This window comes from Macaca nemestrina, chromosome 14 (assembly GCF_043159975.1).
Source record: "Macaca nemestrina isolate mMacNem1 chromosome 14, mMacNem.hap1, whole genome shotgun sequence".
NCBI lineage: Eukaryota > Metazoa > Chordata > Mammalia > Primates > Cercopithecidae > Macaca > Macaca nemestrina.
The window spans coordinates 73,971,353-73,996,996 of NC_092138.1; positions in this window are offsets into that span (position 1 = coordinate 73,971,353).

A 25,644-nucleotide genomic window follows, 5' to 3' on the forward strand; every position below is an offset into this window, starting at 1 on the left:
GTCTCCCAGTCATTGTCCTGCATGACCTGTTGAGGTCTATGTGTGAGGCCTCTGTATGAGGCTTGCCTGTGGGCCCAAACTATGTGTGTTTCCTTGACTCTCATGGGTTCTAAGTGTGTACACTACACCAGACTAAACTTTCAGTAACTCATTAAAACTTTCTTATATTTCTATTTCCCAGTTGTATCATCCCCAGCATCTCTTCCCAAACTTATCAAGAGATGAGTCATTATTTTTATCTTGTTTCTTCATGGATCTCAACTATGTAATTGTTTTCCTTGTTACTTCAGCCAACTAGTGGGTTTAAGATAGGTTATCATTTTACATATCATCTATTTCTTCCATGCTGTTAGTTTGGAAGGTAATGTTTTTTCATAGGTTTCTACATCCTAGGCAGAAATAGGACCTCTTATATCATTTTTATTTGTTTACTTATGTTTACTTAACTGACAGATATTTATAACTGTAACATGATGTGTTAAAGTGTATATGAATTGTAAAATGGTTAAATTTATCTAATTAACAAATACATTATCTCACAAGGGTATCATTTTTGTGGTAAAACACCTCATCTGCCCTTTTTGCACTTTGTAAGACTACGAGAGATTATCATTAACTGCAGTCATCATGCTTTAACATAGACTTCTTGAACCTATAGCTTCTATCTAACTGTAACTATATACCCTTTGGCCAATATTCTCCCATCTCTTTTTCTCTCCTAATAACCTCAGCTTCTGGTAGCCACCATTCTATTCTTTAATTCTATGAGATAAACTTTTTAAGATATTTTGAAGGAAACATTTACTTGAGTATCTTTTTTGATTTTCTAAAGACTGAAGTCACCTTTTTTTCTGTCCAATGCATAGCTATTTCATCAATATTGTGATTCAAATCTGTCCCCGAAATATGTTATTACTCTTAACAGCTGTTGTCTGCATAAATTTGGTTTTCATTTTGTTTTGTCAATGAATTTACCAACCTTTTGTTATACCATATATCTATGGCAGGGAGATAAAAGTAACATTTAACATACCACACAAGATAAAAAAGAGAGCATGGTACTTCCTTTCCAGCAGAAATTACCTTCTTATATGTACTGCAAGTTCTCATTGATTGGAGTGTTGACAAAAGGCTCTATTTCAGTCAGTTCTGGACTCCATATGCTTCATGATCATAATCATGTTTTAAAAATACTAATATAGGTTTTACAGGTCCTAGCTTCCAGGTGCCATTATGTAATACTGCAATAGTAAAAAGAGTTTTATATGATCTATCCAATCCCAACCAGCTGCGTCATAGAGAAGACAGATTTCATTTTGTCCTGTATACAAAAGCTACTGGAGATCGACTATAACAGCCCCAATATCCAGTTACAATCTGCATTAATTTATCTGTAGAACAAATCCCAACTTCCTGTCCTGGTTTTCTAGGACTAATAATCACTGACCTTTATATTAGATTTCACAAATGATAGAATACTCACTAGTTGTTCCTATGTGAGAGTATAATGGTTTTCCCAATATGGATAATGGTAATGTATGTTTTTCTTCAAGAATTATTATTCAGCTAGTTCATTTGCGTATATCTTTGTTAAACCTTCCAGGCTGATTCCAGTCATGGTCATTCTCCTGAAATAGGAAATCCCTCTAGTGTTCCTATTTAGGTTAGTAAGTTAAAGACTCTTGGTAAGTATTCCAAGACCAACTTCTTAAATTGTCACAGAATATCTTATGCTTCATGGCCAGTTCTGATCAAGCCACAGAATATATTCATACCGTTGAATATTTATTGTTTTTGTACAACTTTGGACATTCTATGCACCCAAAAATATTATGTACCCCATGAGACTGTCATTTAGGTATATTTGATCCTTTAGGTATTATTTGATCCATCCTCATCTGGCTATGACAACAGGCATCACATAATTGTCCCTTGCATGTCTCCAGAGAAATATTGTTGGTAATATCAGGACACCAAATAAAATCCAAAGTGACCCCTTGAAGATCTTCATGTTTAATTTGCACTTTACTTAAATACATTCAGTTGACATTCATGTTCCATATACTCAAAGTAGCAAATAAACTTCTGACAGGCAGACACAGCAATCTGCTTCCTGTCATACCCTGGCAGCTGTCTTAGCAATGCACCATCTTGATTAATCGCCACAACAGAGTAACAGAAGCATTGCTGTTTAGCATTCTCCACTTTTTGTGATCCATTGGTAGTATTCTTCTCAGGTCATGGAAAAAAGTAACCAGAATGGTAAATATAGACTATAAACTGTGAATTAAATGGTAGTAGCTAGTTATTGATAAGTTGAGTTATCGGGGTAATGCATCACTTCTTTTTGCCAAATTATCCAGGTGGAGTTTCAGGGCAGAGCTCATAAATTAGCAAGAGTCCAATTTCTCTTTTTCAAAGGGAAGAGATCCAGAGGTCTCTCCCAGCATCTGTCACTAGTGAATGCCAGATTTGGGAGAGATGGCTAACAGTCTTATTCTCTTGCTCTGAGGCACTTTCGCATAAATAGTGTAGATGGCATTCTTTGCTGATACCGAAACTCACTTATGAGCATCCATTTGTTTCCCATAATTTACCCCATTTAGACTTATTGCTTCTTTTGACCTACACATTTTTGGGTTTGGGGGACTCAGATGTATGGGTCTCCTGTAGGGTGAGCGATAACAGCATATTTGTTCATTCTTCTACTTTTCACTAGCCTAGAAAGATTTCAAAGTTTTGGCAGGTAACAGATATAATGTCTATTTCTTCCACTTGCTCTGAGGATGATCAGCATCAGAAGTCTAAAAATGAGTATAACTGGCATTGATGCTAATGTGGACAGAATTACCCCTCACCCACTGAGATACCTACATCTCAGACCTGTGAATGTGTTACATTACATGGCAAAAGAGACTTCGCAGATGTGATTAAAGTCATGAACTTTAAAATAAGGAAATTTTTCCTGAATTATCCATGTGACCTAAATAGAGTCACAAGAGCCTATAAATGCAGAGAATTTACTTTGGCTGGAAATAGGAGAGATGAGGCAGAAGTGAAAGTCAGGTATACTCAAAATGTGAGGAGCACCATCCCTCTGTTGGCTTTGAAGATGGAAGAAGTGGGGCATGAGGTAAGGAGTGTGGGAGGTCTCTCAAAATAAAAAATGACCCTTGGCTAAGGAAAGGAGGATTTTAGTCCTGTATCCAAATTGTGCGGAATTCTGCCAAGACACTGAATGAGTTTAGAAGCGCAGATCCCCAGTGCTTTCACAAAGAAACATAACCCAGCTACACTTTGATTCTGACCTTGTAAAGACTCTAATCAGAGGCCCCAGTAAGCTATGCCTTAGTAGGATTTTTTAAATCTATGAAACAGATGTTTAAAACTGAGTATTGTTTTATGCCTCAAAGTTTGTGGTAATTTGCTTTGGCAGCGATAGAAAATGAAAACAGACACTGACTCTACAGTGATTGACACTCTTTTTATTCTTTTTATCTTCTACTCTTTCCCACTCAGATGATCCAGGATAATATCTCTCATATAAAGTACAGAACTTTAATCACTTCACAAAGACTCTTTTGCTATGTAATATGACACAAACACAGGAATTAAGATGTGGGCATCTTTGAGAAGTACATTTTTATTCATTTGGCCCACCGTGACATTTATTTTGATTAACACTATACTACTAATCACATAAAAATTAGAAAAAAAGAAACATGGCCGGGCGCGGTGGCTCACGCCTGTAATCCCAGCACTCTGGGAGGCTGAGGCGGGCGGATCACAAGGTCAGGAGATCGAGACCATCCTGGCTAATACGGTGAAACCCCGTCTCTATAAAAATACAAAAAATTAGCCGGGCGTGGTGGTGGGCACCTGTAGTCCCAGCTACTGGGGAGGCTGAGCCAGGAGAATGGCGTGAACTCGGGAGGCGGAGCTTGCAGTGAGCCGAGATCGCGCCACTGCACTCCAGCCTGGGCGACGAGCAAGACTCCGTCTCAAAAAAAACATAATATTATATCAATATACAACATTTCTATTAACTTTAAATGTATAGGGATGCTACTCTTAAAATCTAGAATTGGCTGAAAATATTATTTACCCAGAATATCCTCAATCATGAACTCAGTGATGTAACCACAGAATAATTTGTCCAATCATAACTTGCAATTCATAACTTAACCCTCAGCTTGTCCCTGGCAATGGGCATCTCTAAACCCTTCCAGATTTACCTTCTACTCTTTCATAGCAGCATCTCTATTCTCTTTACGGATCACTGGTAATTAAGTGCTAGGATCTAATAATAGTAATAATAATAATGTATACCACTTCTGGCCCTTCAATAAAATTATTGCTTATCTCCTATCTTAGTCAGCTCTACTATAACAAAATACCATAGACCGGTTGCTTAAACAATCAGAAATTTATTCTCTTATAGTTCTGGAGGCTGGAAGTCCAAGATGAGGGTGCCAGCAAGAATGGTCAGGTTCTGGGAAGGATACTTTTCCTGGCCTGCAGATAGCTGCCTTCTCAATGTGTTGGAGAGAAAGAGAGAGTGAGAGATGGCGGGGGGGGGGGGCGGGGGGGGAGATTCCTCCTCTTAAAAGGCCACCAATCTTATTTTGAGGATCTCACTCTCATGACCTCATCTAATGCTAATGATCTCTCAAAGACCACATCTCCAAATAACATCACGCATTGGCAGTTAGGGCTTCAGTACATGAATAGGAGGGGAACACACACATGCGTTCCATAACATGGTCTAAAAATCTTTACTAGGGTTTGGGTCAGCAAATATTGACCTCTCAGTCAAGCTTTTTCAGAATTCTATGGCTTCAAGTGAAGAGATAAATTCAGTCCTCTTTTAAAATAGTGTACATTCTAATCATGATCCTCAGTGTTGGATTTTAATTTCTCCAGGCCTAGTATATATAGAAAGTAGTATTTTAAGAGAGTGGATGAAGCCAGAGAGTATCCTCACCCCCTAAATGTTGGTAATGAGCTACTAACTCAGTAAAAATGTGTTAGTTTTCTTTTTTTATTAAATCCTTCAAAGACCTTTTAAGACATTTTATTTATTTATTTTTTCTTCATTAAAAGAAGACACTTGATCAAAGGCCTTTTAAACAACATTACCCAATTGAGCTGTTATCTATTCCTTCTCCCTCACCATCTTTCATTTCTTTCTCTGATACATACCTTTGATTTGTTGGCATGAATCATGGTAACTGAGCCAGCAAGTCCCTTCCTGCTGAATATGTGCTTGGCCTCCTAGGAACAAGGTTACATAAAGTGCCCAAGATTGGAGAGCCACATTTTTCATAGTCTCTCTCAGCATCACTACACTGGTCAAGGCAGCTAAAGAAGCAAAAGAAGGCAGTCCTGTGGTGAGAGAAAAAACACACACATACTTAATAAATCAATCCTGATATGCCAACCTGTTGTTTTAAAATTCAACCTTTATTAGAGCCAAAACAATAGATAGAATATATAATATTTTGCAAATGCTTATATTATCTTCTGATTCCTTATAATTCACTTAGTTCCTTTTGGTCTAATTCCTCCAAATTCCATTGATAAAAAATATCTTTCTGTAATATTCCTAAAAGTGTTTGTCATTCAATAACAAGGATAGGAGTGCAGCCACCTTAATATTTTATTTTTATCATATTTGGTTTTTGCCTCCTTTTTAAAATCTTCTCAAAATGGCTTTATCATTATGATTTGTGAGTCTGAAAGACAATTCCACTAACAAATCTAATTTGAAATAACACAGAGTCCGGTGGTCAAATCTTACTTACAAATTTGACGTCATACCTAGTACCATACACATAAAATACACATGCCCTCATAATGACTAACATAGTTTTCCAGCAATCAGCGTGAAGAAATAACTAGAACTGGCTTTAAATGCAGCTAAGTATGAGTGTTTAGTCAACATTTATAAGGAACATACCTATTCAGTAAATAAAGATGGTATTTACCCTGTTGAATTGTATATTATATATTTATATGTAATTTATTACATAAATTACATGTAAATATATAATTGTGTGTGTGTATTTCCACTGATTGCTTTTTAATGATGCTTTGTGTATTTTCTATGGCTGAAATTGGCTGTGAAATGGATGCAAGACACATTAATATCTGTAAAAATCCATCTGTTTGAAAATGTGGTACATTCCTTAAATAATAAATTAATCAATTAGAAAAATATTGAAAACTGACACTAAAACAGTAGATGTATCACAGGATAATATTCAATATTACTCATTGCTAAGGGAATTGTCAGTTGCTAAATGTTCGCAAAGTCAAAGGGAATTGTGAGTTGCTAAATGTTTGCAAAGTCATTTGTTAATGGAGAAGAATGAAAAAAAGTATTTCCCTTTGGGTATACACCAAAAGATATAATGCATAGTAGAGAAAAATATTTTTGAAAATATTAATGGAATTCTTGAATAAGAAAAGCTGTGTTTTCTTGAACTATCTTAAATCGTTTTTTCACAATATGTATTTTTCAGGCTACATCTACCTCAGCTGGAAATTTCTACTTGGCCGTGAGTTAAAGAAACAGCCATGCAGAACTTTCTCAAGGGAAACTGCAGGAATGTTTTATTTTATTTTTTTCTTGTTCTTCCCAACTAATAATATGTTCTTGATATCCCTCAAAGTTTTCTTAAAGATTTACAGTCCTCTGGGCTACAATGTCAACATCAGAGTTCAGATTATGGCAAGGTAGACAAATTTCTCTTTAATAAAAATGATCAAACTCTGGAAGGGAAAGATTAAGCACTAGATATAAACCTAGACAATCTGGTCATCCCAAGAGAATATTGTGGTGCTGTTTTCTGCTCTACTACTGTCTCTCTTTTAACAATAAGGGGAACACAAAAGGTACATAAAGTTTTCTATGCTGTAATTACATTATTTACCAAAACCTTGGACAGTTATCACTAAAAAAATTGATATGCTCACTAAGGAAGTATTCAAAATTGAAAGGCAATTATTAAAATCTACAGGGACAGGATAATTTCTTGAATTCAAGAGGTGGCATATGTGTAGCTCTTTAAGAAAATTATTATGCCTATGTCCCTACGGATCTCTCCGAAATATTTAGGGGAGAATAATCTGAAAAAACAATTAACTTTTAAACAACCCTTATCTGGAACCAAATTGTTATTCTGGACAGTCACAGCTAAGAGCTCTTCCTATGCATTTCTTTCTCTGTCTCTCTCTCTCTTTTTTTAAGAATTCATATAGTTTGGTAAATCTTCCTCTATCCCTTTATTTTGAGCCTATGTATGTCTCTGCATGTGAGATGGGTCTCCTGAATACAGCAGACTGATGGGTCTTGACTCTTTATCCAGTTTGCCAGTCTGTGTCTTTTAATTGGAGCATTTAGTCCATTTACATTTAAGGTTAATATTGTTATGTGTGAACTCGATCCTGCCATTATGATATTAACTGGTTATTTTGCTCGTTAGTTGATGCAGTTTCTTCCTAGCCTTGATGGTCTTTACATTTTGGCATGTTTTTGCAATGGCTGGTACCAGTTGTTCCTTTCCATGTTTAGTGCTTCCTTCAGGGTCTCTTGTATGGCAGGCCTAGTGGTGACAAAATATCTAAGCATTTGCTTATCTGTAAAGGATTTTATTTCTCCTTCACTTATGAAACTTAGTTTGGCTGGATATGAAATTCTGGGTTGAAAATTCTTTTCTTTAAGAATGTTGAATATTGGCCCCCACTCTCTTCTGGCTTGGAGAGTTTCTGCAGAGAGATCTGCTGTTAGTCTGATGGGCTTCCCTTTGTGGGTAACCCGACCTTTCTCTCTGGCTGCCCTTAAGATTTTTTCCTTCATTTCAACTTTGGTGAATCTGGCAATTATGTGTCTTGGAGTTGCTCTTCTCGAGGAGTATCTTTGTGGCATTCTGCTCATCATCACTGACCATCAGAGAAATGCAAATCAAAACCACAATGAGATACCATCTCACACCAGTTAGAATGGTGATCATTAAAAAGTCAGGAAACAACAGGTGCTGGAGAGGATGTGGAGAAATAGGAACACTTTTACACTGTTGGTGGGATTGTAAATTAGTTCAACCATTATGGAAAACAGTATGGCAATTCCTCAAAGATCTAGAACTAGAGATACCATATGACCCAGCCATCCCATTACTGGGTATATACCCAAAGGATTATAAATTAAGCTGCTATAAAGACACATGCACACGTATGTTTATTGCGGCACTATTCACAATAGCAAAGACTTGGAATCAACCCAAATGTCCATCAGTGACAGATTGGATTAAGAAAATGTGGCACATATACACCATGGAATACTATGCAGCCATAAAAAAGGATGAGTTTGTGTCCTTTGTAGGGACATGGATGCAGCTGGAAACCATCATTCTTAGCAAACTATCACAAGAACAGAAAACCAAACACCGCATGTTCTCACTCATTGGTGGGAACTGAACAATGAGATCACTTGGACTCGGGAAGGGGAACATCACACACCGGGGCCTATCATGGGGAGGGGGGAGTGGGGAGGGATTGCACTGGGAGTTATACCTGATGTAAATGACGAGTTGATGGGTGCTGACGAGTTGATGGTTGCAGCACAGCAACGTGGCACAAGTATACATACGTAACCTGCACATTATGCACATGTACCCTAGAACTCAAAGTATAATAATAATAATAATAATAATAAAAGAATTCATATAGTTTTGCTTAACTTGATTTAAAAAATTGACTATTTCCTTGCCTTGGGTACTCCTATGCTGCTTCTCAAGATGGAATTTTCTTTCTTTTCTTAAGTAGTTGCATATAGTTTCTCTAAAATACTTTTCCAAATCTAACAAAGTTGCAAAGGTTTACTACTAATCCACACATTGCCACAAAATTAAATATATTGGAAATTTACATCATTGCTCAGTGTACTCAATTACAAAAGTCTTTGAGGCCAGTTTGTAACTACAGCCGAAAAAAAAAAAAAAAAAGAGCTACAGCTGTAATTATGTAATTATGGCTGTGTTCTGACTGTGAGCAGTGCAGTCTATAATCCCCCTTATGCATTTTCAAGTTCAACTACCTGTGCTGATCTTTTAACTATTTTATAGACTTGAGAGACATTTATATGAGTTGCTGTTTCTGTATGTACATTATAGTGAGAATGTGGACCAGTGTTTGAGCACCAGTTACCATTTTCCTATCAATATTTGCTTGTTGAGTGCAATTTTTAGAAAACAAAAATTGAATATACATAGCAAACTCTTTAGTATTTACTAGGTAGTCATTATTATATAAATTCTAAATCTAGATTTTGTTCCATTTTTTAGACATCTATAAACATGCAATCTATATTTTCTCATTTTGATTTTATGACACAAAGAGGAAGCCTAGATTAAATCTTTCTTTATAACTTTTTTCTTTCCCCTTCTTTTCCTGGAACCAATTTTGGTTTACTTCCTTTAAGACTTCATCATTTCTTCTTGTCTTCAAGGACCACATAAACATAATGTCAACCTTTATTCCTGATCCAAGTACTGACTCCATGCTTTAAAAATGTATTAAAATGGATAATAACCTCTAACTTCTATATGGAATTTACTATGTGTCAGATCTGGTGTGAAGTATTTTATACATATTGACTTATAGAACCTGTATAGCAAATATCTGAAATTGATACAATCTTATGTCAATTTAATGGCTAGGGAAAAGAAGACACTGAGCTGTTAAGTAACATATTCAAGGTCACATAACTAGTAAGTGGCAAACTAGAAGCAGTGTAACTTTTATAAATAATTTCACATTTACAAGTAAGAATTTGATATAATTCCAGGTGATTTCAGAACATTCACAAATTCAACCATAGATATATTTCTTGAGCACAGGTGTCTTCTAAAATAAACTTCTTCCTAATAACAAACAAAAGCATGTTTTACTAGAAAAGGAATGCATATTATTTTATAACACAAGGCAAATTTTGTTCATAGCCCACCATCATTTTGGTTCTATGTAGACCTATGTAGATAGTAGAGGACTACTAAGTTATACTTTATGTGAAAATAATATTGTTCATAGGCTTCTCATGGGTCTGAAAGAGATAATACATTTTCAAAAATTAAATTCTTAAACTATGATATAATAATGAGCTTTATTAACAAAAATGACAAGCCAAATTCTAAAGCAGTATTTACATCTTCAACTGTGAAAAAAAAAAATTGACTCTGTTTGAAAATGTCTTCCAGAAATTAACAAACCTCCTTGTGCACAGTTAAATAAAATTTCTAGGCTAAGGTAATATTGAGAATGAGACTATTTCTTACCTAAATTATGGGAATCCTAAATCTACCCATTTATTAAAATATGGAGGTAAATTATTAACTGAGCTTTTATGGGGCCAATAAACACAACTATTTACTAGCTAAAATTGATGTATACTCTACAACATGATATCTTATTCGTTAAATTCTTATTGCCTGCCAATTACTCTAATTTATTGTGCACAAAACAAAACAGAAAATGATTTTTTAAGCTCATATCAATATTATTTTAAAAAAAACGAAAACTACTGGTCACCGCTTACCCAAACTCTGGATATTTTTTTTTTCAAATAATTAGAAAACCAGCTGTGATAAACTGGGAATTACTAATGATGAATAGTAATGACATATATTTAACCACTAGAGGAAAAATAAGTTGAAAAACCTTAAAGAAAGCAAGAAAATATATTAATACTTTCTTTCCATTTACCTCCCTTATTAGATGCCCTAGGGATTCTACCAAACAAGAAACTGGGCACTCGTTTTTCCTTTATGTATTTAATGTAATCAAAAGCATGTTATTCTACCCACCAGCATCCCATGAAATTCCACTGACTTTGCTTGCATTCAAAGTTGCCATTAAAAAAAAAAAAAAAAAGAACGAATGAAAAAATAATGCTGGGGCATCACCTGGAAAAAAAAGAATAATTCTAATAAGAAAAAGCCAAAAAGAAGAAAATACAAGAGAAAATAAGAGAGTGCACACTGGAAAACACACGTGAACTATGGGAAGAGTTTATCATAGATTAATAGGTTTTGGCATAAGTGAACTTTAAGCAAGCACGATGTTTCATGAAAATATTTCTTCTGCTCTTCGTGTGGCTCCTCTAAGGACTTCTTGATGGTTCCATTGTGATTTAGGATGGTTGATAGCTAAGACTGTGATATATTTGATATCTCTCTCTCTCTCTCTCTCATACATACACATATATATATGTGTGTGTATGATAGAGAAATCAATTATATCACAGCCTTAGCTATGATATGTGTGTATATATATATATATATCTATATATGGAGAGAGAGAGAGAGAACTACAAAGGTAAAATGATGACTTTGACTTTAAGCAACATAGTCTCCTTGGCTTTCCCCCATGATTCACAACTTGTAAGGAGGGAATGACAATGGTCACTGGTACTGTTGAGAGCTTGTCCAGGTTGCTGCTTGGCCAAAGAGAATATGGGGGCATGTCAATATCCCTGAGCCCAAACTATAGCTGGAACTAAGCCAAGGTCACAGGGAGTCTAAAAATGTTTCTCTGCCTGTGAGCACAAAGGAAAAAGCATGCATGTTATCATAAAGCATAAAGACATGTTTACTGTTTGACCTCGGTACAGCCTATTACATTACTAATTGTAGCATGTGATTGTAATAATCTAATCATTTGACTTGATATTGAACTCTATTATAAGACATATATTTTTAGGATACATTTGACGGTTAGGATTTGAGTCTTGTTTCTCTCTTCCATGGATTTTTCTGTGTAGTCTAAATTCTCCATGATGTAGGTAAATTACTTAGAAATAAGAAAAAGTAACAACCTTTCATTCTGAGAAGAAATATTTTATATATTGGTGAACATTTTAATTATATATACTTAGAGCAATAATTTATATATATATTTATATGGTTTACAGTGCTTTAGGTAATTTTAATATAAAATATCTTAAAGATTTTATAAGTTTTTATCATATCTCACTCACCCTTCACCTCTGTTCCCTGGCCACACTGGTCTTTTTCTAGATCTTCCAAAGTGTCACGCTCTTTCTCACATCTGAACTTCCGATAAGGTATTCTTGTACCCTGAATATCATCTACTAACTCATTCACCCAGACAAGGTCTGGTTATCTTTGAAATCTCAGTGCAGACACATTCTTGAGTAAGATTTCTGTAATGCATCCAGACTACAACGGATCTCCTTATATTTACATAGAGAACACACACATGCACACATATATATTGAAAGTAGGAAGGAAATAAGCGATTAAAGAAATAAAATTGCAGAATGCAGCGTTTTGAAAAACCTTTCGATCTACATATAAAAATGTAATATTTTATTTGTCTGAGACTTTTGACATGTTCTGCCTATTGTTTGGGCATTTTTGTTACTGAACTCAAATTTTGTAGAAATATTAGTGAGACTATGACTGGTCTTATTCGTAAATACATATATAGATAAGGTTTCTTTAAATAATGGCAATATTTTTGCAAAGAAAAATATATGCATGCTTTCTTTTGTATGCTGCAACTTCAAGCAGCCAATCTTCAGTAATTTATATAATAGCAGTCCCACTCACTGTGCATATGTCACAATATAATTCTCTACAAGACAATTATGTGTGATTACATTCACTAAGTAACACTGAAGAGCTCCAAATCATTCACTAGGAAAGCTGTGGCTGCTTAAGTAAAATGAGTTTGGCTTTTCATTTAGTTCTATTTCCTCTCATTCAGAGATTTTGCTTTTAATGCTTGGGAATTAAAAAAAAAAGGAAATTTTGCCATATTCAAGTTCAGAGAGTGAACAGATCAGGAAAGACATGAAGGCTGAACTAAATAATTGATTTCTGATGGTTTTGCCTGAAATTAGAAATATTAATTTATAGAGATTAAAAAAAAACTTTGTTTAAAATTTTGAATATCCTCAAATTGAAGGAAATAAAATCATTGTAACATTGTGTTTACTCGTTTATCTGTGTCTTATCTGGTTCTTGAAAATAGAATATCTTATCTATAGACATCAATATAAGAATAAAAGGTGAATAATAGGTAGCTGAATAAATAATAGTATGAATAATACAAAGAATTGTTTATTGAGCAATTTCTCAACACCTTGCCACATCCTCTGCCTGCATTATATATTTTAATCCTCGGAAAATCTCTAAAGGTAGAGTTCCCTTTTCACCCTCTTTGACCATATGGGAAATTCAGACCTAGGGAACTGAAGTAACTGACATTTACACAGATGCTAAATAGCAGAATTGAGTTTGAGCACAGCCTGCATTACTTAAAATCCCACCACCATGAGAGATTAGCAGATGAGGCCAGGAACAAGGATATAGGCATAAGCCATCCCATAATATTCTGCATATTTGCCAGACTTGGATGAGAGATTTGGCTAAGATTATATAAGAAGGAAGTACGGGAAGTCACCTTATTCACAACACATTTTTCTTTTGTTGATAGAGTCCCACATATACAGATACAAATTAATTGAACTCTTTAACATCTGCTTTTTAAAATGCTTCAGAAGGGGGCAAATAATTGGTAGTCAATTATATCTGAAAACTTCCTTTTTTTAACATGCATAAGAGCTTACACTTTTCTCTGTGGATTTGGCATTGGCCTATAATTGAAGCATTAGCAATGCTAATTCATTCTCCCAAGCACTTTATTTTTGAAATGTTTTAACATAACATAACACTATATTCAGATAGATACTCTTCACAAGTAAGAAAGCTGAAGGTCATAAAAGTAAAGTAAGCATTTGAACCTGAGTTTGCCTAACATCTAACATGCATTCTTTGTGCATACATTTCTAGTGAAAATGCTGAAGCGGTACTATATATAATGTGTGTATTTTTTTTCTTATTAGAACATAGTTAGCATACATATTTTATCTTACCTATTTGGCTTTGTTACCGGCATTGGAGAATCCATATGTGTCTGCAGCAAGCTCAATTCTTGCCTCCTCAGAAGAAAGAATTCGACTGAGGGGCATAAGGCAGAGTGAGAGACTGAGGTAAGTTCTTGAGTGAGAGTGAAAGTTCATTAAAATATTTAGAGCAGGAAGGGAGGGAAGTAAAGTACACTTGGAAGAGAGCCAAGTGGGGGACTTGAGCGATCAAGGGCTCTGTTTGATCTTTGACTTGGGGTTTTATACATTTCACATGCTTCTGGGCTCTTGAGTCCCCTTTTCCCTGATTCTTCTCTTGGGGTGGGCTGTCTGCATGCGCAGTGGCCTGGCAGTACTTGGGAGCAGCTGCATGCACAGTGTGTTTATGGAAGGTGTATGCATGCTCACTTGAGGCGTTGTTCCCTTGCCAGTCAAATGTTCCTAAAAGGTCATATACCAGTAACCAGTTAAACTCTGCCCTTCTGCCTCTTAGTGCACATGCATGAGCCCACTTGCCCAACTCGTAAGATCTTATCAGGAAGCTGCTGATCACCAACTTGAGGTGTTTGGGAGACTGCCTTTCCCTAGTACCAGCTGCCACCAATTATTATTTTGGACAGACAGTTCAAAAACCACCTATCACCTGATCGTCGCCTGACATTCCTGGTTGTGGAGGCCCTCTCCTGCCCTGATCATGTCTGCCTATTTACCTAACAGCTTGATTCATTAAGAATAAACAGAATTTCTTATCTAAGCTCATATTCATCATACAACAGTGTGATTTCATACATAAACTTGATAAATACCTAATAAATGATTACATTAAAGAGAAAATATAGAAATAAACACAAATAAATTTGCTCTAGATTCTGAATTATTACTGTAAACCAAAAACAAAATTGTAAGACCCCTACACATCCCCCCACCCATCTGAATAGACCTCTCCTCTTGGCCAAGGGCACTCCAAAGTTAACCTGAAAAACTAGTTCAGGCCGTGATGGGAAGAGGGGCTCAAACCTGCCTCCTTATACCCTCCTCCCTTTTGGAATTTAGGAAAAGCTGACTAGCATTAACATCAACAGGAGCCTTAAGTCTCATAGGAAACATTTACAACCAATTCTCTCTGAAGCCTCCTACCTGGAGGCTTCATCTGCATGATAAAACCTTGGTGTCTACAACCCCTTGTCATAACCTAGACGTTTCTTCCTATGAATAATAACTCTTTCAACCAATTGCCAATCAGAAAATTTTTTAATCTATGACCCAGAAGCCCCTCCTTCTAGTTGTCCTGCTCTTCCAGATCAAGTCAATGTAAATCTCATATATATAGATTGATGTATTGAGATATTGATTGATGTCTCCCTAAAATGTATAAAAGCAAGCTATACCCTGACCACCTTGGGCACATATCATCAGGACTTCTTCAGGCTGTGCCATGGACATGTCTTTAACCTTGGCAGTATAAAGTTTCTAAATTGATTGAGGCCTATCTCAGATATTTTGGGGTTCACTATACTATCAGTAAAATGAGTCTTCTGCTCACATATGGTCAATAGCATCTTATAAGAGGATCAGAGTAAGATGACTGGAAGGGAAACCTTAAACAAAAAAAAGAAAAAGAAATCCTCTTTTTCATTCCTCTCATCCTTTTATGTCAGCATTGATTTTCAAGGGAATAAGTTAAAATATAGATTTGTTATGTATGGCCCTAATTGAACATTTATGTTAGTTTTTAAAAAAAATTAGCACGTAAATAATTTTTTTCTTTATTCTCAACCAACAATATGGATAAATTAGATTTCAGAAATTGATTCATTAATAGAGGCATACTAAGTAACTACTGTAGTAGAAAAGTGGATTCTATGGACCTCCTCCTGGAGAAGGAACTCTTAAATCTCCGTGGATCTCTGGAAACTCAACTACTGTCTTTCAATACCACAGTTCTTGGTATATTCAAAAATATTTTAGATTCTCAATTATTTTAGAATAGAAGGATATATGCATGCATATGTACCCAAATAAATTAATTAAATAAGCAAATTAATTTTCTGGAGATATTTTAAATGATTTGGTATAATTCCTGATTATCAAAGACTTCTACTCACAGCAAAGAGTGAGGAATGTATGTGCTAATTGCAAGCAGTTCCATTTCAGAGAGCAATTTCTTTTACTTAATTTCATCGGCATGTGGTATGTGCCTCCATCAGTGTGCACAGATGACAGAGTTCTCAAGACAAATGGTGAGGTGAGACTGGCCTGGGCTTGACAAGCAAAATTTCAGTTTTAAATAGGCTATGATTAATAAATAAAGACACATACATAGGAAAGTAGAGAGGAATACAAGCGTTGCTGTTTACCAAAAAATTATGAAACTCAAATTTATGTTGGTGGACCTTTTGTTTAGTGGGACCATTTTATGGCAGACCTTTTTTGTAAAATGAAAAGAAGCTGTTCACTTGCCCTGAGCCCCATCTGAAACTTGTCCTGAAATTTATGAAGGTTTAACACAAGTAGTAGAATTTTATAGGGGAGTGAGGGCAGGCAAATGCAGGCAAACATAGAAAAACAAAAAAGGGTAAATAACCAACAATAACACGAATAATCCTATAATGACAAGTTATATATAAAATAGAACTGCTGTTAAACTGGCTCTAGACTTGGCCTCTACAACATTAAATTCAACACTAAATTTTAAAAAGTAAAGTCATTGTGAACAAATTTTGAAATAAAAATATTATCAGCCAATAACTTAAATTTAGCTAATTTCCTTGCATGAAGAACACAGAAAATTTTTTTGTTTTGTTTTGTTTTTTGTTTTTTTGGAGACAGAGTCTTTCTCTGTCACCCAGGTTGGAGTGCAGTGGCATGAACTCGGCTCACTGCAACCTCCGTCTCCTGGGTTCAAGCGATTCTCCTGCCTCAGCCTCCTGAGTAGCTGGGACTACAGGAGCCCACCTCCACACCCGATAATTTTTTGTATTTTGGTAGAGACAGGGTTTCACTGTGTTGCCCAGTCTGGTCCCAACCTCCTGAGTTCAGGCAATCTGCCTGTCTTGGCCTCCCAAAGTGCTAGGATTACAGACACTGCGCCTAGCCAGAAAATTTCTTAGATATGAAAAGGATTAGAAATAATTTCACCTACAAATTGTATATGTAAAATTATTTTAAAATGATAGCCATCTGACAAGATATAAATAAAAATTAAGAACCCAATCGTGGTAGGTACCAGTTACTTTAACATCCTAGTGAGCATAAAACCGCAACTGCTTTTAAAAAAAGAATGGAAAAAAGACAGAGGTCAAAACCTCTAAATATAAATCCTAGATAACTATGTGACCAAGGACAAATCAATTTCTTTTTTAAAAAAATTATTTTTAATTGACAAGTAAAATTGTTTTATAATCATGATGTACAATAAGATATCTTAGATTATATAAATACATATACACATATAAAATATGAAAGTTTCATTATTATTATCCCTCAGTGATTGATTTAAAAATTACCTAGCAGCATTAGCAGTAGTTTGTATTTCTCCTTCCAGAAGGATCCCTATTAAAATACAGATAAGTGCTCTTGTTACATGAGTACTTGTATTTGGGCTTGTGTATTCCGTTAATTAGAAAATTCTTCCTTCCTTGTGACAGAATTTAATCTTAAATTTTTCCAAAATTAAAAATTTTTTTTTTTCTAACGAAAGTAACTCTTTTATCTGAACACAGTGTCCAGAATCTGGTCCTTTTTCTATTCAACCTTTTTTCTCTGTCTCTCATTATGAACAATTTAGACTGTCCTCCTTTATATATCATCACCTCCTCCTTGTGTTTACTCCCCAGAAAATATTCAGGTTTGTCTCATGTTTTCTGCTCTTGTCATGTTCCCTCTTCCTGCAGTGTGATCTTCTCTGTACTCCACTTACCTTCAAATTGCCCATCCTGCACAATTCTTCTGATGACTTTAGCCATTACTTGTGCTCCATAACTCACCATTTAGCTTATTCTGTGAATGGCCAGTCATATTTTATTACATTCATGTTTCAAGGTTTACTTATTATGCATTTCAGTAATATGCTATTTTAGACTTTATGTGTCTTTTAATGTATTTTTAAAATGAGCTTGAATGTCATTGAGCTCAAGAGCAAAGCAGGGGATGGTGAATTTAAATAACATCACTAAATATTATCTCAACTAGTTGGTCACATTCACTAATAGAAAAGTTCTTTAGAAAGTTCAAGCTTGGGCCGGGCGCCGTGGCTCAAGCCTGTAATCCCAGCACTTTGCGAGGCCTAGGCGGGTGGATCACGAGGTCAGGAGATTGAGACCATCCTGGCTAACATGGTGAAACCCCATCTCTACTAAAAATACAAAAACTTAGCCGGGCGTGGTGGCGGGCGCCTGTAGTCCCAGCTACTCGGAGGCTGAGGCAGGAGAATGGCGTGAACCCGGGAAGCGGAGCTTGCAGTGAGCCGAGATCGCGCCACTGCACTCCAGCCTGGGCGATACAGCGAGACTCCGTCTCAAAAAAAAAAAAAAAAAAAAAAAAAAAGGAAAGAAAGTTCAAGCTTACTGTTCAATGTGCAGAAAGAGTCTTTCTTTGAGAACCTAATCTAACTAATACAATCTGAACTAAAAGATGCATACAATATAAGAGCAGACAGCAGGACATCTAATTTATTAATTTACACTGAGCTATTAAACTGTTACAAAAACAAAAATACTTAAGAGGATTGCTGCAGTATTGAAAGAGCTAATGCACATGAGACCTGAAATATGGTGAGCATTTATATATCAGTTTTCATGCTATTTGTTTTAGTTCTTTATTGTCCAGTTATGTAAAAATCCAGTTGATAACAATATAGCTTCCTTGCATTTCTGATTGTGCCGATGGTGTTCTAAATAGACTCCTCCTTTTCCTTTGGGCTCTCTTCTCTCCTCTAGATGTCTTTCATTTTTACCCTGTGAGTATTAAATATGAAAATGTGGCCTAGGTTTTTCTTGTTTCTACAGTCAACTTTGCCTTCATCTATTCTCTGATACGTTCATTAGAAGAAATCCATGAGCTTTCATTAGATTTTACTATAAAAGCTTGTGATGTTAGAATTCGCCAAATTCTGCTGTTAAATGTGTATTTCTTGGTTTAGTAGTCAGAGGTCAGGGAATCTTATTTTTCTCATGTTTAATTTTAAAGGGTTGTCTCACTATATCATCTAAGAATTGTTTATAGAATATTAAGTGCCCCATAAGCATGTTGGGGTCTAAACTAGTATTCTGAAAATAATAGCAGCGACTTGTTTTTTCTCATGACATACTCGTGGTACTAAATTTAGCAAAATGTATTTGGCTTACTTACCTTGAATTAATTCATTTCAAATATTTAATTAAGACATATATGTGTTTTAATTTGTGCTGTTCAATGAATCACCACGGGAACGGATACAGAGATTACACCTTTCCTCATAAACAAGTTGACAGTCTGCTTTATCTGACAATAGCAAGCGTGTGACATTTCTGACACAGAATGAAATGGCAACGTAAAGATTATATAACGCTTTTACATTCTCCTTGGATACTTTAAAAGTATTTTTAAATTTTCTGTTGATGATTCTACAACAGAAATAAATTAAACCAGGCTATTGTTTCTGAATATATGGAGAATACATTGTCTCTCAACACCTTTGCAGAGCTTAAGTAAAATTTGATAATTATATAATGTAGCAACATTATGTAATTTCAATAAAGTGAACCATTTATGACCTTTTTTTTTTTTTTTGAGACAGAGTTTCACTTTATTGCCTTGGCTGGAGTGCAGTGACACAGTCACCGCTCACTGTAGCCTTGACCACTGAGACCTCCTTGACCTCAGGTCAAGTGACACTCCCACCTCAGCCTCCAGAGTAGCTGGGACCACAGGCACATGCCACCATGCCCAGCTAATGTTTTGATTTTTTTGTAGAGATGGGGTTTCACTATGTTGTCTAAGCTGGTCTTGAACTCCTCACCTCAAGTGATCCTCCTTACTCAGCCTCCCAAAGTGCAGGGATTATAAGCCGAGCCACCACATCTGGCCTATGTATGTACAGAAATAAAATTGTATGTAACAGAAATAAAATATGAGAGCAAAGACATAAGTGATTTGAACCTTGCTATTTCATGAGCATTTGAGTATGTTCAAGTTATAACCCTTCTATGAATCCCAGTTTGAGCAGAAGGCAAGATTTTAGGGATACAAACTTATAAAGAGATGTTGTAAGATACAATTTAGAGCTCCTCTTCCATATATATATATATACACACACACACACACACACATACATACACACACACTATGAAATTATGAAATTATGAAATCTTGTATGCAAATATGTATTAGTATTGCCTAAAATTGAGGACACATATATTCCACTGGGGAGCCGGAGACCCAAGCCAATCCTAGCCCTGCTGCTGGCTTCTCTTCTACCTCCCTGCACAGAGTTATGCAAGAAGAAAAAATAAAAAATGAGGACAAGAGTTATCACTCTTATAGCCAAGCAGCTCCTACTGGACCCAACCCTCCTGTACATAGCAGCTAAAACCTCCAGACAAACTAGGAAAAACATCATTGACAGGCCAGGCATCGTGGCTCATTCCTGTAATCTCAGCAATTTGGGAGGCCGAGGCAGGCGGATCACCTGAGGTCAGGAGTTTGAGACCAGCCTGGCCAACATGGTGAAATCCCGTCTATTCTAAAAATACAAAAATTAGCCAGGCGTGGTGGTAGGTGCCTATAATCCCAGCTACTCGGGAGGCTGAGGCAGGAGAATCACTTGAATCCAGGAGGCGGAGGTTGCAGTGAGCCAAGGTCATGCCATTGCACTCCAGCCTGGAGAACAAGAGCAAGACTTCGTCTAAAAAAAAAAAAAAAAAAAAAATGGAGGGTGATCAAATGCAAGTAGATTCTAGAGCTGAGTTGACACTTAAAAAAATGTTACTGTGAGAGTGATGTGTTTTTACTTGGCTTTTAGTTTGAAGGTAGGCCAACATTTTCAATGTGAGATTGTGGTGAGAACTCTTATAGAAAAATCTGTTGATTTGCTGGTCTGAAAAATGGCAGACGTATTTTAAGACAACTGTACTTCTGAAAACTGAAGGGAGAATCCTGGAAAAAGACAGCCACAGATGAGGTGCTACAAATTCTGAGTATAAGCCCTTCCCTTGGCTGATTCGTGAACCATGCTTGTATGGTGCAGACTCAAAGTAACTTTTAACGTGTACTAAAATAACTAAACTGAAATTTGAGCTGCCACTCATGAGATGTAATAAAATGTTTGCAATCTGAATCTAACCAAATTATTGCCTATTTAAAAATCAGCATTCATAAGAATACAACCGAATGCAGATTTTATATTGTATTCACAATAAGGATAGAATAAAAAATATGTGTATGAGGAACCATGAAAATGTTGCTAGTTCTTTTTTTCAATTTTTATTGACACATAATAAGTATGCATATTTATAGGGCACATGTGGTTTTTGTCATATGCATGGAATGTACAATGATCAAGTCAGGATATTAGGGTATTCATCTCCTGAAGTATTTATCATTTCTACATGTTGTTCTACATGTTCAACAGTGATTTTACAGTGTATACATATGTCAAAATGCATAAGATTGAACACTTTAAATGAAAGTTTTTTTGCTTTCTTTCTTCCTCATAGGACTTATTTAAATAAAAAAAGACACCTATTATAAATCAAGTATGTCAAGATATTACAATTTGTACCTCTACCTCTTAATGTACAGACTGCTTGTCATTCTTCCCCCTACAATTACTTATATAAAGGCAAGAAAGAATAAAACTGCTCAAAAGTGTACGCTTTGTTTAGTGAGAAGAACTTTGTTGAGACTGAATGCAGAGTTCAAAATATTAGTTTAAATGTTTTTAATTTTTACACTATGCACTCTATGTTGTTTAAATTGTTTTCATAGAAAGTATATTCAAATTATAACTTAAAATTCCAATAATGAAAATAGATAGCAGCACTAATTTTTCCATCAGGATCAAAGATAATCACTGTCAATATTTTAGTATATGTTTTCTCATAATTACCTTCTATTTTTTCAGAAAGAAAACATCTTTGCTTTTGATGTTTACTTTTGAATATGAGATGATATATGATTTACTGCAGAGATTTTGAACTCCATATACTGTTAATAGGAAGAAAATAAAAATCACCTGATATTTCATTACACGGATAATCATCATTAACACTTAATGACCATTCAGAAACCTCTTTTATGGCTATGTATGTACATCTTCCTATATAATTCTTCATAAATTTATATGTTATATATGATAATTTTATCACAGATGCCTTTTAAAAATACTTGTTTTGCAATTCTCATTTTATACAGTAAAGATTTCACTAAAATGCAACATAATAAAAATATCTATGTTATTAAAACATTAGACAAACATCAACCTTACCCAGATAGGGAATCAAGAGTAGCTAGCAATATCAGTCATATAAAATAGAAATTTTCTAAGTTTTTCATTGGAGAAGAGTTGGTAGATGTCAAAATTTAGGAAGAAAACAAGATTTAGTTTCTCATCAAAATTGAGAGAGAGTGGTTTTATTATTAAGTTGGTGCAAAACTAATTGCAGGTCTTGCCATTGCTCTTAATGTTTAACTTAGATGTAATAGTTTTATGGGTAAAGAATGGTTTAACTTAGATACGGTAGTTTCATGGATAAAGAATGGTTTAACTTAAATGTAGTAGTTTCATGGGTAAAGAAAGGTTTATACTATGTCAACTACAAATACTTTCTGAAGAACATAAATGTGTGAAATCTGTTTTTGAAAAACTGCCTAAAGGTGAAGATTGAGAGGAGGGTGAGGACTGAAAAACTGCCTATCAGGTACTATGCCTATTACTTGGGTAACAAAATAATATGTACACCAAACCTCCACAACAAGCAATTTATCTATAGAACAAATCTGCACATGTATCCCTAAAACTAAAATAAATGTTTAAAATTTTTCTTTTTCTACTTTATCATTTTCAAATTTCTAAATCATTATTAAGAATCTATTAATAGATATTGGGCCAAAATCCAGATTTCAGATCCAGAATGCCTGTGCCTGAATACTGGCTCTGTCATTTTCATGCCCCATGAACTTGGGGAAAAAATTTAACCTTTCTTTACCAGAGTTTCATTATCTGAAAAATAGTTAATAGTAATACTATCTATCTTACAGTACTGAGGCTGGAAGTAAATCAATTCCGTAAATTAAACAGTAGCTGCTGTTTCTTAGGTGATCTTGAAGTACTTGCGTTATTATGTATTATAGAATTTTTAAAGTCCCTTTCACATGCAAATGAGTCTTAGAAGAATGCAGTTCAGGTATTCTTACTGATTGCTTAAATTATGAAATTAAGTGAAGTAATTTGCTCAAAATCAGAGTTGCAATTCAGTTCCTAGACTTGTGTTATTCATGGTTTACTATTTCTCCCTGGCAGCATTTGATGGTGCTTTAAGAAAATACCAGGTATTTTATATTATAACCTTCACAGGCTAAATTTTCTTTTTTCAGTTAATCACTGATTCCGCTGAATGACAACTATTTAAGAAGGAAAATAAGCCAATTTATATCTGGGACTATCAATCTGCTTTTAACAGAATAGACAATTGACTGATACAAAACTCTAGGTGTGCAATCATATTTCTTCTTCCTAATTTGTTGCAAATGTCTTCTTTTCTCAGTCATTTAGAATCGAGAAAGAGAATTCTGAGCCTGGCTTTTGTTTCTAAAGTCCTGTAGCCCCAGGTTCTTAGGGATATTTTGTTTAAATTTCTAGTTTGAATTTTGTCCACATGTGATTTTTATTCCATCATTTTTTTCTGGTGTGGTAAGTACCCATATACTTTTATTTTTCTCCTGTGTCTTCATTGATAACTTGGTACAAATTAATAGAAGCAGATTTTTGGTTACAAGCCAGCTGCCCCCTTAAATTAAAAAGCCCTTATTTATATTTATCAACATGGTTCATTACTATGAATTCATAAATGTTTCATTTTGTCAATTTTTAAAATATGAAAATATTTAAATCATAAGATAAAATAAATATTGGACTTTGTAATGAGTTACATCACAATACATGTGTAGTAAGAAATGAAAGACACTTATTTAGCAGAAATGGTAGCCTATCAAGCAGCAAATAATATAGGGAGTGGTTTTAACCCTCTATCATTGAAAATCAGTGAAACTGTCTTTCACATATGACCAAAAATGTTTGGTCCAGCTCAAAACTAATCTTCTTTTGTGTACTTTATATTATTATATATTTTGAAGGTTGTACTGCAAGCACCGTCTAGCATAGAATTCTTAGATATGAATTGGAATGGCTGTTCCTTGTGTGTGGACTTTGGCACCGGATTCTCTAGTTGTAATGCTCAAGTGTGAGTCTTTAAATACAGCACCTGCATAGACTCTATTTCTCTGTCTTGTCTGTGTATGTCTCCCATTGCTGGCTTTTAATCTTAGTTCATCCCCTCACTTGCTTTATCCTATCCAAGATTACACAATGAAGTAAAAACAGTAGTTCCCGATCTAAGTAATTGTCTTGACCCCTCCATATTTCATTAACTTTCCTTAATATCATCATTGATTTTGAACTATCAATGAAAATTGAATATATGTTTTAAAAACCTGGGGCCACCAATGAATGATGCTTCTATTCCTCCCAGGTATTCAAGAAATATTTATGGGCTTGAAAACTAGAAAACATAAAGTTATTTTCCCAAAGGATTTGCTTCATTTGAACCCCCATAATGAAAGGCAGCAATTTATATTTTCTAAGCTTTTACTTTGCTCTGATGTCTCATTAAAACTATCAGTAACAAAGAATTGCTTAATTGTGTAGTAGGGTTATATTCAAAATATCCAATTACATTTCCTTCAATTAACTTTTTGCTAGCTGATGTTTACAAGTAATTTAGTGAAATTAGGTGAAGGTTAAATTACTGTAGCAATCAGAGGTGTATTTAAGTGGTAAAATATAGAGCAAGAACTGCTTGTTCTTATAAATATGCATATTAACACACTGCCCTCAGGATATAACATCAACCTTCCTCATTTAATGCTAGTAATAAATTTCCATGTGCCACTGCTTCAGGATGCGGAACTCCATGATGTATATTCAGCCATTTAAACAAATTAGCTTTCCATAAACAGATTTTTAAACTATGCCCTTTAAAGCCGCACTCTATTAATCTGCTGATATTCCCCAATTTATATTTCTAGCTCTAACATTTTCAAAATTCATACCTAAACTTCCAACTTCCAACTAATTATTACTAACTGGAAGCTTCTCAGGAAGAAGTGTTCCTCACTAGTTTGTAAATTGAGCCTATTTATCTGTCTCCAATATAACTTGCTCCTCTCATGAATTCTTTATTTATATGTAGTGTTGGCATCTTCCAGAATACAAATTTTATACATCCCCATTCACATCCCCACAATGGCACTAGATGTCTCCTATTTTCTTCAGTCACACAAAAAATCTTTTTTCCTTCATTTTATATCCCAATGCTTTAGAGAGACCTTTGCGATTTTTGTTTCTAAATTAGCCCTTATTAGAAATTATTTCAGAAATAATTCAATAAATGCTCATTTAAAGAGTGTGAAAAATGCCGGTACATCCCAGGAAAATGAAA